At 45.0% G+C, this 10285-nt stretch overlaps 1 protein-coding gene across 3 annotated transcripts in view; it reads left to right on the top strand.

Moving 5' to 3' along the window:
* Positions 1–2359: 2359 nt before the first annotated feature.
* The window catches only part of LOC111253100 (zinc finger protein castor homolog 1-like), a 118051-nt gene continuing 110125 nt past the window's right edge, over positions 2360–10285 (top strand). For all 3 annotated transcript variants that reach the window (XM_022812030.2, XM_022812032.2, XM_086992351.1), the window contains exon 1: positions 2360–3598. The gene's annotated coding sequence lies outside the window, so the exon portion shown is untranslated. The remainder of the gene's footprint in view (positions 3599–10285) is intronic.

Raw genomic sequence — 10285 nt, 5'->3', positions numbered from 1 at the left:
AATCTGTATAGAAATGATAACTGAAAGATCTTCTGTTCGACGGATTCCACGGGCGTCATCTTCGCGCCTAGCGTAATTACACCCAAATAGGTTATTCAATACATAGCCATAAAAGTAAACAATCACAACGGAATAAACAGACCTTTTAAAAATAGTGGGCCGAGTTTTATTTCACAGTGGGTCCTTCATAATCGCGTCGTGCTCACGCGTGCAGACACATACAGACAGGTTTGCCTGAATTTACTAAATTGAAGAATCGTCTTAGAAATGTATTTCATGTATCCACTGGAAACTATTCAAGCTGGTAACTCTGAAATGTGTAGAATTGTATCGTTGGACACGACAGACGCTAACTGATCGTGAAGCAGTCTGAGGGCAAGAATTTAGATTCAGTATAGGAGATCGAAGTACGCTTAAACTCAACAAAGAGCGCCAATATCTATTTCAATGACATAATTTTGTGGTTACCGCGAGTTATTCAAGCAGTCTGTCAACTTCCACGACCCGCCAGCTACTTAGAGATCGGCCGTACTTACTTCTCTTAGTCTAGCATCTTGGTGTATTGTATGAGGCCAGCAGGGCTTAAAACGAGGCCCATCACTAACTCGATCCGTTCACAGGTGACGTGGGAAGCTATTGTTCCCGCCCAAAAGTACGGGCATTTGCAGCGTCGCTTTAGAATTTGATCTGCAACGGGTCATAAATGGGCTTTGCTTTTATCTCTTTCTTTATCTATTATATTCTATATATATCTTCTTTGCGGTACGACTCGAGTTAGAAATGACTTGTCAAGGCGGGGCAAAGCGCGTTTAACATGGTGTATGCGTCCCTCCAGTCGACCACTCGGCATCGCTATTGTTTCGTAAAACATAAAGCGATATATATTCTCGAGAATTTTTCTCGGTTAGATGCGATGTTTACTTGCGCTGCAGTTATACTCTATGGAAATGTGCGGTACTTGTAAACGGATAGCCATATTTTAAAACGACGTATGGTGTGCTGAACAGAATCATGCCTCGACAAATGTACGCTGTTATTCAATTCGACAGATCAATCCAGACATGAGAAACTTATCAAACGAGCCCCTAAACATCGCCTTCCGTGTAAGCCATTTGTATGGCGTCGTTGGAAATGACAGCTCCCCGAGTTGTCGTACCGCAGCTGCGTACAAGTAGATACTTTTCTTGATGAATGCTACTTCTATATCAGGAAATTTGTATTCCATACAGGTAAATATTAGGTTACCTACAATTATTGAATAGTTAGTGTTTACCATTTATCTAAACCTTGATAATTATATCATCAGTAACTGTCGCCATTCGAACAAAGATCGTTTTGAACGTACCGATGGTTGCCATCGGCAAACGAACCGAACATTCACGCTTGCTGGTTAGCTATATTAATAACATGAAAACTCGTCACGGGGTTCGTGCACTTCAGCGAACCGGATTTACAGTGAGAAAAGATTAAAAACGCAGACTACATTCGATAGACAGTGATAAGTCTACTCCGTTTTTGTTTTCGACAACGCTTGCTTAATACATTAGTTACTGTTCAATTTCAGGACGGTCTAAATATAGAAAACTTTAATTCTTTCAAAAAGAATGGTATACTTCGTTTTTTCGCCGGCGAAGTTCGGCAAAGCAGAACATCGACAACAAAATAGGACTCACAAAAAGTTTTTGTCTCCATCATCTCGAATATGTGTATTACATTTTCCTCTAGTTTGTTCGTAAATAAAGCTTGCGCCTATTCTCGTATCGAACATCTGTCCCGCACCACGGCAGACTTCGATCTCTTTCTTTGATTTTAAGCCAACCATCGCTTCTGGAGCTTCGAAGCAAACCTCTTTTTCCTTCTCAAACACATCTTAGGGGCATTTAGCATCGAAATGTACTCGATGGTTTTTTAGCAGGCAGAAATGCGCTATTTTCTGACTGATAACTCTGAATTCTACGTACGTGTGCCCCAAACCTACAACTGAATAAAGATTCATTCTAGGTCACGCGCAGCGATAACACCTTAGTGTGGACACAGTAGAGGAATCTAACAACAATGCTCACGTCCGGATTTCCGAACCCAGCACGGCGTATTTCGAAGCATCGCGTTCCTCTAATCAGTTTTAGTAGACGACGCAGACTTGCACGCGTCTCCTGACGACATCTGCCACGCGCGGGTGCTGGCACCTGACTGAAAGCGCCGCCCAGCCAAAGGCGGGGCCTGCAAGCACTGGAGAGGAGGTGTGGAAAGGGCAATGGGTGGGAAGGGGAGAGGGCGACGTCCAACTGGAGAACCATTGCTATTGGCCGGGTTTTTCGACTACAATTTTTTCCGCGCACACTTTTCAATATTCGCTTGACGAAAGCGCAGCGACGCGCTTTCAAGCAGGCTCTTTGCCGCCAGGTGAGCGTCGCATCACCGTTGGGCAAAAGCTAACTGCAAAAATCAACTGCGCACGGAGCCTGCTTCGTCGGTGTCAGCAAACAAAACGTAGTCGACCATCAATTGGTGCACGTCCAATACCCTTCTGGACAAACAGCGGTTAACGGGAATGAGTAAAAGGACCTAGAATCAAAAATTCTGTGAATAACATCAGCATATTGTTTGAGGACAGTTAGCAACAGCCTAAACTCTGGCAGAACACAGCTTCCGTGAATTGTCACCTTAACATTATTTGCGCTGCCAAATAGTTAGCAGATATGCAGAAAACCTTGCGTGACTGACTGTGTGTGTATGTGTGGGTGGGTGTGTGTGTGTGTGTGCGCGTGTGTGTGTCTGTGTATGTGTGAGAGATAAATTTGCGTTGACGATATCGTATCCGACCAACAGCTAATCACAATCGTCTATGGCAGCGTTGCGGTTCTCGGAAGACGGTAATATCTTATTTGTCCGCGTAATAACAACGGCTACTATGGACAGCGTCATCAGCAGTAACTAACCTGTCGTGCAATGATAACGACAACAACAACCTGACATCACGACCGATCTGGACAACAGTGCACGATGCGTGGGCGGCAGCTGTCTTGATTAATTTGACAAACAAGTGCTCATGCAGCGTGCATGCCTAGGCCAGCAGGCGAATATCAATGACGACCACAATTGTCCTAATAGTAACGAAGGACGAAGATCGCTCAAAGGACTTCTGTAGTGATCTACTGTGGAAAAATCGGAAGACAAAGGTAGCGGCTGTGACATAGCCGATGTGCATGTTCAGGTGATTGAATGAGCAGGTGCAGAGTGAATGCGCGTGACACGGAAAAACGTTTCTACGCAAAAAAAAACTAATAAACTGAATCAGAGGGACTACCATTGTGACACTTAGTGGATTTAATGTGCTGTTTGGGTTTCGAGTCGCCAATATCAAGCAACATCGTTTTAGTGAACCTTGTGGACGCTTTGTGAAAGAGACGAACCTAGAACAACTTCGAAAAATATTAAAACTAATAATAAGCGAACACGTTTTGCGCACGTAAAACTTATTAGCCGTTGTCTCGAACAGGGATACTTTTTGCTCAAACTCTGAGCGTTGCGGTGACGCCAAAAGAAATCACCGTACGTAACTGTGCCGCGAGAAACTTTGTGACCGCCAAAATTTAAGGTATGGAATACGCAGCAAATATATATAACTAACAGTGTGCATGCAATTTGGCCGGCATAGGATATTGCTGATTAGTAATCTGGGGTAAAGGGCTTTGCGCGTATTTGTACTCGATAAACGCTCCGGACGATACAGCATAAACAGTAGATGTGTTCATGTAAGGGACATTTATAAGCGTCGGTAGAAAACGTAAAAAGCGCAATATGTGAACTAGGACTTCCAAGATCAACTATTTTTGCTCTTTCGAAACTGAAAAAAAAAAACTAGCGTTCTGTTTTTGTCACACGAGAGACTTGTCACCTATTCAGCCAATTCAATCATATATTTGTCTGTTTCATGTAGAACTCCTGTGTCAGGAACCTATAGTTGTCATAAGCTGAAGTTTGGTGCCAGCATGGTTCTAGTATCTGTCTGGCCAATGCAGCTGTCAAAATGAACGATTTCTCCTTGTAGCACGATTACTTACTATTAGAGATATGTACAATAATGCCAGCAAGAAACTGCCAATGCGTTCACTGTTCCGTTAACCGGTATTGGGTCGTTTTTTCTCCGAACATCAAATCTGAAACAGTCTTCATGTGCCCGTTCGGGCTGCAACATGCGCAAATCGAACGGGAAGAATACTGCGCTGATTCCATGCACACATACACAGCAGCACGCCAAAGAGCAAACATGGCCACGCACAGCCACGACTGCGCTTAGGTCTCTAGGTAAAGTGCGTACACGCGACGAAGAGATAGATCGGGCAGTGAGCTCCTAGCAGCCATCTTTTTTCACCCTTTCTCCCTTTTCGTAGCGTCGAAAAAGGCGAAACGATGACACGACGAGAATAAAATGAACTCGCCGCGCAGGTCGTCCTATCGAGAGCCTCCTCAAATCCTGCTTGGTCGGACGGGCTTTCATACTACCCCAGCTTCGGGAAGCCGGCGGAGTTTGCTAGGATTGAACGGGTTGAAAATAAGAGCTGAACGAAGGAGAGGTCGCTTGAAAAAGGGGGGGCATCTGTAGGGTGGCCGGATACTGGCATAGCTGAAAGATCGGGAAATTGAGGAGCAGTGCGGCGGGACGGGGAAGTACTGGTTCAAGAAATAGGGAGAATTTGGAAGCCAGCAGTGCAATACTCCGGCTGCTCGATTTGGCGGACAAGGAATGATTCACCCCATTTTTCCCTCGTGGCGTGTGTGTGTCTGTGTATGGGAGTCGGGGGTACGCTGCCTGGGAGCAACGACGCTGTCGACCAGCGCCTCTCTCACTGTCCTTTTCTGACCGGCAGTAGTCGTGGTTCTGTTCTGCTCTGCCCGACTTAATTACACCATGTGGAGTTTAATCCAAAGGCCTTTTTTCTTCGTACCTATATCTTCGACTCTCGTTCGTTCTCTGCCACACTCGGACGTTGCTGCTCCGATTCCTTGACCATTTCATTTTAGGCGGCGGCGGCCATTCCCTTTACTCGCTCACTAACTCTCCATGCTCAATTCTCAAGTTCAAACCCTTACAATGTATTCTTGTGCTGCTGACAGCCAGCATAGCCATTTCATGGCCTTAGTGAGCGTCCCTACTTTTATCACTTTTTTGTCCATTATCGCGAATCTAGTGAACCGTAGAGAACCTTTTTTTTTTTTTTTTTTCATAATAAGGCCGTAGGTGTCCTGTTATGTGACTTTTTAAAATTGTTCACTTGTATTGTATAAGAAAAATCTGGTGTAAAATATGATGAAATGGGTGATTTCGTTATTTAGCGTTAGAGTTGGAAGAATTTAATCTAAAAATATGACAGACAGCAATATGACTATAAGTCAAAACAAAAGTTTGAATGAGCTCACGCTAATAAAGATATACCTAGTGGAAGTCGGTAAAAATGTTCGTCCGGTTTCGATTCTCTATCTTTGTTACCTCCAACGGGAGTCAATAGAGAGCCTGATTTGCGTGTTATATAGAATGAACCGATCCATCGTAGCAACCGTATACCGCAATAATAGATCAATTCCGTATGTTCCCATTGTAATTTGAGCAGAGCATCCTTTAAGCCTTATTTTACCTTGTTTTAAGCTTGGCTTGTTAGACCCAATGGTACAAGGCATATATATATATATATATACTTAGTAGTACTTCTGGATCTACAAAACTGTAGACCGAAAAAGAAAAAATGGAAATAAGGTCCCACAGAAGATTGAGGTCGACTGAGTCGGGCTGAAAGAAAGGCGCCGATACGGTAGGGCGAAACGACCACTACGGGGGAGGAGATGGAGCAAATGAATGTATGTCCAAACCTTCAATTCGAGGCAGGTCGTTTCGCGGCTCAAATTCCTCATGTTCGAAACGCTTCATGCCCCTACTCGCCGAAGTCAACGGCAGCTTTTTTCTTTTTGGACTTTGTCTTTTTCCCTTTAATTCTTCATCTTCTTTCGTTGAGCACTGTCCTTCCGGCCAGGCTCCACAGCAGATCCGACATCCATCTCAGCAGGCTGAGAGCTGCTCATTTCAATATCTCACTAGTGGTCGTCTCTTCTTCCCCATTTTTCGTGGGCTCCAGCATGTACCGTTCCACGCAAGTTTCGTCCTCCAGCTCGTTGAGTCCGATCTCTACGAGGCCGTCTAAAAACGAAAAAGGAAGGGTGAAAAAGGAAAGGAAATTCTGCTGCGACTGTAGCTGGCTTTCAAGCTTTCGCAACTTCATAGTCATCGCAGTACTAGTGTCCGCCGTCCCTTCTTCGTTAGGAAGAATTGAAGCCGCTCTTAGCAGCGGATTCAGTCAGTACAGCTGCCCAAACTGCCGACCACTGTGCGGAAAACAGGGACCAACGAAGCGGTGGAGGAAGCAAGAAATATAGATAAATATATAGAAAGATAGATTGGAAAACGCGGGCTAACTTATATGCAGATCTTACATTTCTTCAGTCTCGCTTCTTGCCAGTTTGGCATTTCTTTCCCAACTGCCGCCATACTGTTAGCTTAGCACGTCCTGAGGGGGTTTCGATAGGCTAGTTAGGTTCGTCGAAGTTTATGAAAGGAAGAAAGAAGTCGCTTTTATACGACTACTATCGGGACGACCCCAATTTCTGATAATACTTCATCATCAGGAAAGGCACGTTAACGTCAATCCTAACAAACAGAAATCAACGCCATAATACTTTGCTGTTCCACAGTCGCATGTACTTGCTAAAGCGGGAATCTGGTATCCCATTTTTACCCGGGGGATGGAACGAGGGGAATTGTCGTATCGTGGTGCTAAGAATTCCTTACGTAGAAAGGGCAGGAACTAAAGGAAAGCTAAGGGGTCACAACCATCGTTGGGCTGGCCTTTCGTGCGTCTGTTCTTACAAACGGCCCTTTTCTCCGTTCCACTGCTTCGTTTTCTCCCGTTCTATACTACTCACTTTCAGCCCCTGACCCCTTTTGATTTGCCCGTCCTTCTTTCTTTCTCTTGGCCTTTGCTTGCTACTGCTCACTCCGCCTTCTTCGTTTGCTCTCTCGCGATTTTAATTAATTTCGCCACCTTCTTAGCACTCAGGGGCTAGCTAGCTCGTGGGTGAGCCATCATGTGTCGGGCTCCTCCACAACTACTCCTATCATGACGATGACGATGACTACGGCTACTAGCATTGGCCCTCGTTTTCTTTTCTTTCTGCTTCGTCGTCTTTTCTTTTTCAATTTTTTTTTTTTTCGTTTTCGAACTTGGTCGTAGCCCGGTAGTTTTTGAGGTCCCAGAATTTCCTCCAATAGCGATCCCGCCATGGTTCTTCTCCTAGCTTGCTTGCACATTTCCCCCCTCTAGCTCTGGGTCTTAAAGGGGGTTTGCTTTGCCTTATGCCAATTCTGGCTTCGCCCTTGATGATGGGCGCGGCGTCGGCGGCGCCGGCAGGGAGTCGACCGCTACCACTTACTGTCTGTGCCGTCGGTTAAACTCCACTATAAGGAGGCAAAAGCCAGTCGTGTTCCGTCCACAAGGGCGATAGCAGATACACACACACGCATACACGTTTGACATCCAGATTAAAACTAGTCGGAGAGAGGGCGCAAAGTAAGCGAGATTCACGTCGAGAAGCACAAAATACGATTGCCTGATGTTTCTTTATTTTTCATTGCTCTGCAAGAACAGTGCTCCATCGACACTTTGATGCGCGCATGGGGCTATGCGAGAATAAAGGAAATAGTCAAAATTTTCTGGGCATGGCGCCGTCAAATCCCTCCGAAGAAACAGGTACGAACGCACGACTCTCTCCGGCAGATCTCCGCCAATAGCCGAAGCCGCGACTCAATTCTCTTCTCGCCACTTTTCTTTCAGCGCTCCCTCCAAAGTTTTATTCAACCTGAACAATCGGAAATCAGTCGACCAGTCGAGCCGCCGTACAACAGACTCAAGACTGGAGGTTTTAAGTACGACGGATAGATGAAGCGAGGATAGATATATGCAGATGGAGGAAACTACCCCCCGCGACTAGTTTCATTGGATGATGACGACTGAAAGAAGAAACCAGCTGCAGCAGAAGCAGAAACAACTGGGGAACGGGATGGCAAATAAGAATCATATTTTAAAGGGAATACCAATAGAAGACTTGAAGAAGACAGTACCCCCTGAATGTTTCCCTAATAAGTTGCTAGCGGGATAGTTATATTTTATAGGTCAATATACGCGGAGAAACAAAACTCGACACTGGAACAATCGCGGAAGGTATTGGCAAAAATGTAAACTATTCTCGTTTATTATATCTGACCTGTGATTTTTCGGGTTTACTGATAATTTAATTGGGTGACTGTTCTACCGTAGGATAATTTTGAGCGGAAATGTTCCATGGAAACTGCTTGAAAAGCTATATCTCTATTAGAAGCTGTTGGTGGTCCTCATGACGTTAAGGAACGAGGGTCCTTGTTTCAGATTAGAGCGAACGATGTGACGAATGTCAACCACCGGCAAAAGAAGCATCGTCACTAATAACAATACCTCACGTAGGTGGATTATCTTGTTCAGAACTGCTGACTTTTAATCCGAGATTTATCGTTCATTTGACGCCGTTCACCTACCGCTCGTCTCCTGAACAAGTTACCGTTACCCAGATTATTCTGGTAGACGCCATTACCGTCGTTGTTCCTATCAATGAAAGTGCTGATCGAATAAATTCGAGATAGAAAATATTAAATACTACATATCCTGTCCCAGCTCGATGGTTCGGGTGGATGGCCCAGGGATACACTTTGTCAGAAGACGGATCCGTCCATAGTTGTAGATCGTCACATAGAATTATCTGGGAAAAGGGGGGCTGGGGGGGGGAGAATAGATTTGAGGATTTGGTAATTTTTTTCGTTGAGATGTTCGTTATCATTATTTTCGCCGTCGCTGGCACTGTTCTACCCCATTCTGTTATGCTTTAGCGCTGCAGAGACACCTCCTGCTTTGGTCGCGCCGTTGATTTTGTCAGTGTAATTACTTCTGATGGAATCGATAATCACCCAGAGATCAGCATTTCATCATTTAAAACGATGAAGATATAGCGTACATGCGAAAGCGCATCGATAAACTCAAGAAGGGTTCTCGAGATCGACGGCCACAATGAGTCGAAGCCGTCGATAGGTCCCCTAGCGATTCCGTCGACGAGTATCCGATGCGAGTAAAATGGTTGGCGGACGCTGATCGTACCGTTGTCCTCAGATGAAAATGATGCCGTTCAATGAACACAGCGGCCAGTTGTTGTAATTTCATAATTATACTTAATGAGAGTGGAATACTGAATATATCCCTCGTCGTTCCGCCTTGTGGTCTACGAGCCCCTTCGACGCCGACAATTAATATGCACCTGTAGTAAGCTACAGCTGACCAGCTCAATGATGGCAGTGTCGAACCTCCGACCGGTACTCAACGTTATAATAATCAATAATATGGGACAGAAGCTGTCGGTGGCGTCCCACACATATGAAGAGATAATTCAAGTATCAACTTAATTACGTATTGAAGGAGCGTCGTTTCGTGTACGATTTTATTATAGCAATGGTAATTTATAACTTTTCCACAAAAAGTCTTCACACCCGCAAATACTAATCTCGTCAGTTCAATACAGGTGTAGTTACTTAATAAATGTTGTTACTAATAAATGTGATACGTATATTTGTATCACTGTATAATGTATCAATGCGAAGAAGGCCCGATCACCTTAGCTTAAGAGGTATATGCTAAGCGAAATGTTAGCGGGATTCTCCATGACCAGAAGGCAAACAGTTATATACCGGCCTAGGCAGTTTGACCAAGCACACCCAAGATAATTATGCCGAAAAATTGTACTGCCTCGTCAAAGCCTTCTCGTTCGCTTGTTCAGTGTCATTTACCGTCAACAGCGCGAACAAACTACTGCTTCTTTTGCTCGAACGATCATCTCCAAATGCAGAAACATTTTTATCTGCTGTGAACGCGGCGCGCGCGATAGACAGCACATTTTTGGCTACAAACGCGCACGGTTCTTCGACGACGACAACGACACGCGAGCCTCTACGCCTCGCTCCTATTCTACCCTAGCCCCGCCAGGACTAGAGTGTTGTGAGTTGTAAGAGCATTAAAGTTCTCAGATTAGCGGCTTAGTCAACGAACTGCTAGAGCTGCCTTGCTCGCTAGCATGAAGGGGGTTAGTCCACTTCCATCTCTCCATAGCCGCCGACCGCTTTGTCCTAGAACATACGGAGAGAGCACTCACAGCGGCC

Source organism: Varroa destructor, unplaced genomic scaffold (genome assembly GCF_002443255.2).
Source record: "Varroa destructor unplaced genomic scaffold, Vdes_3.0 BEIS01000006.1, whole genome shotgun sequence".
NCBI classification, from domain to species: domain Eukaryota; kingdom Metazoa; phylum Arthropoda; class Arachnida; order Mesostigmata; family Varroidae; genus Varroa; species Varroa destructor.
Note: the sequence above shows the minus strand (reverse complement) of the source record. Positions and strands in the feature narration are given on the sequence as shown.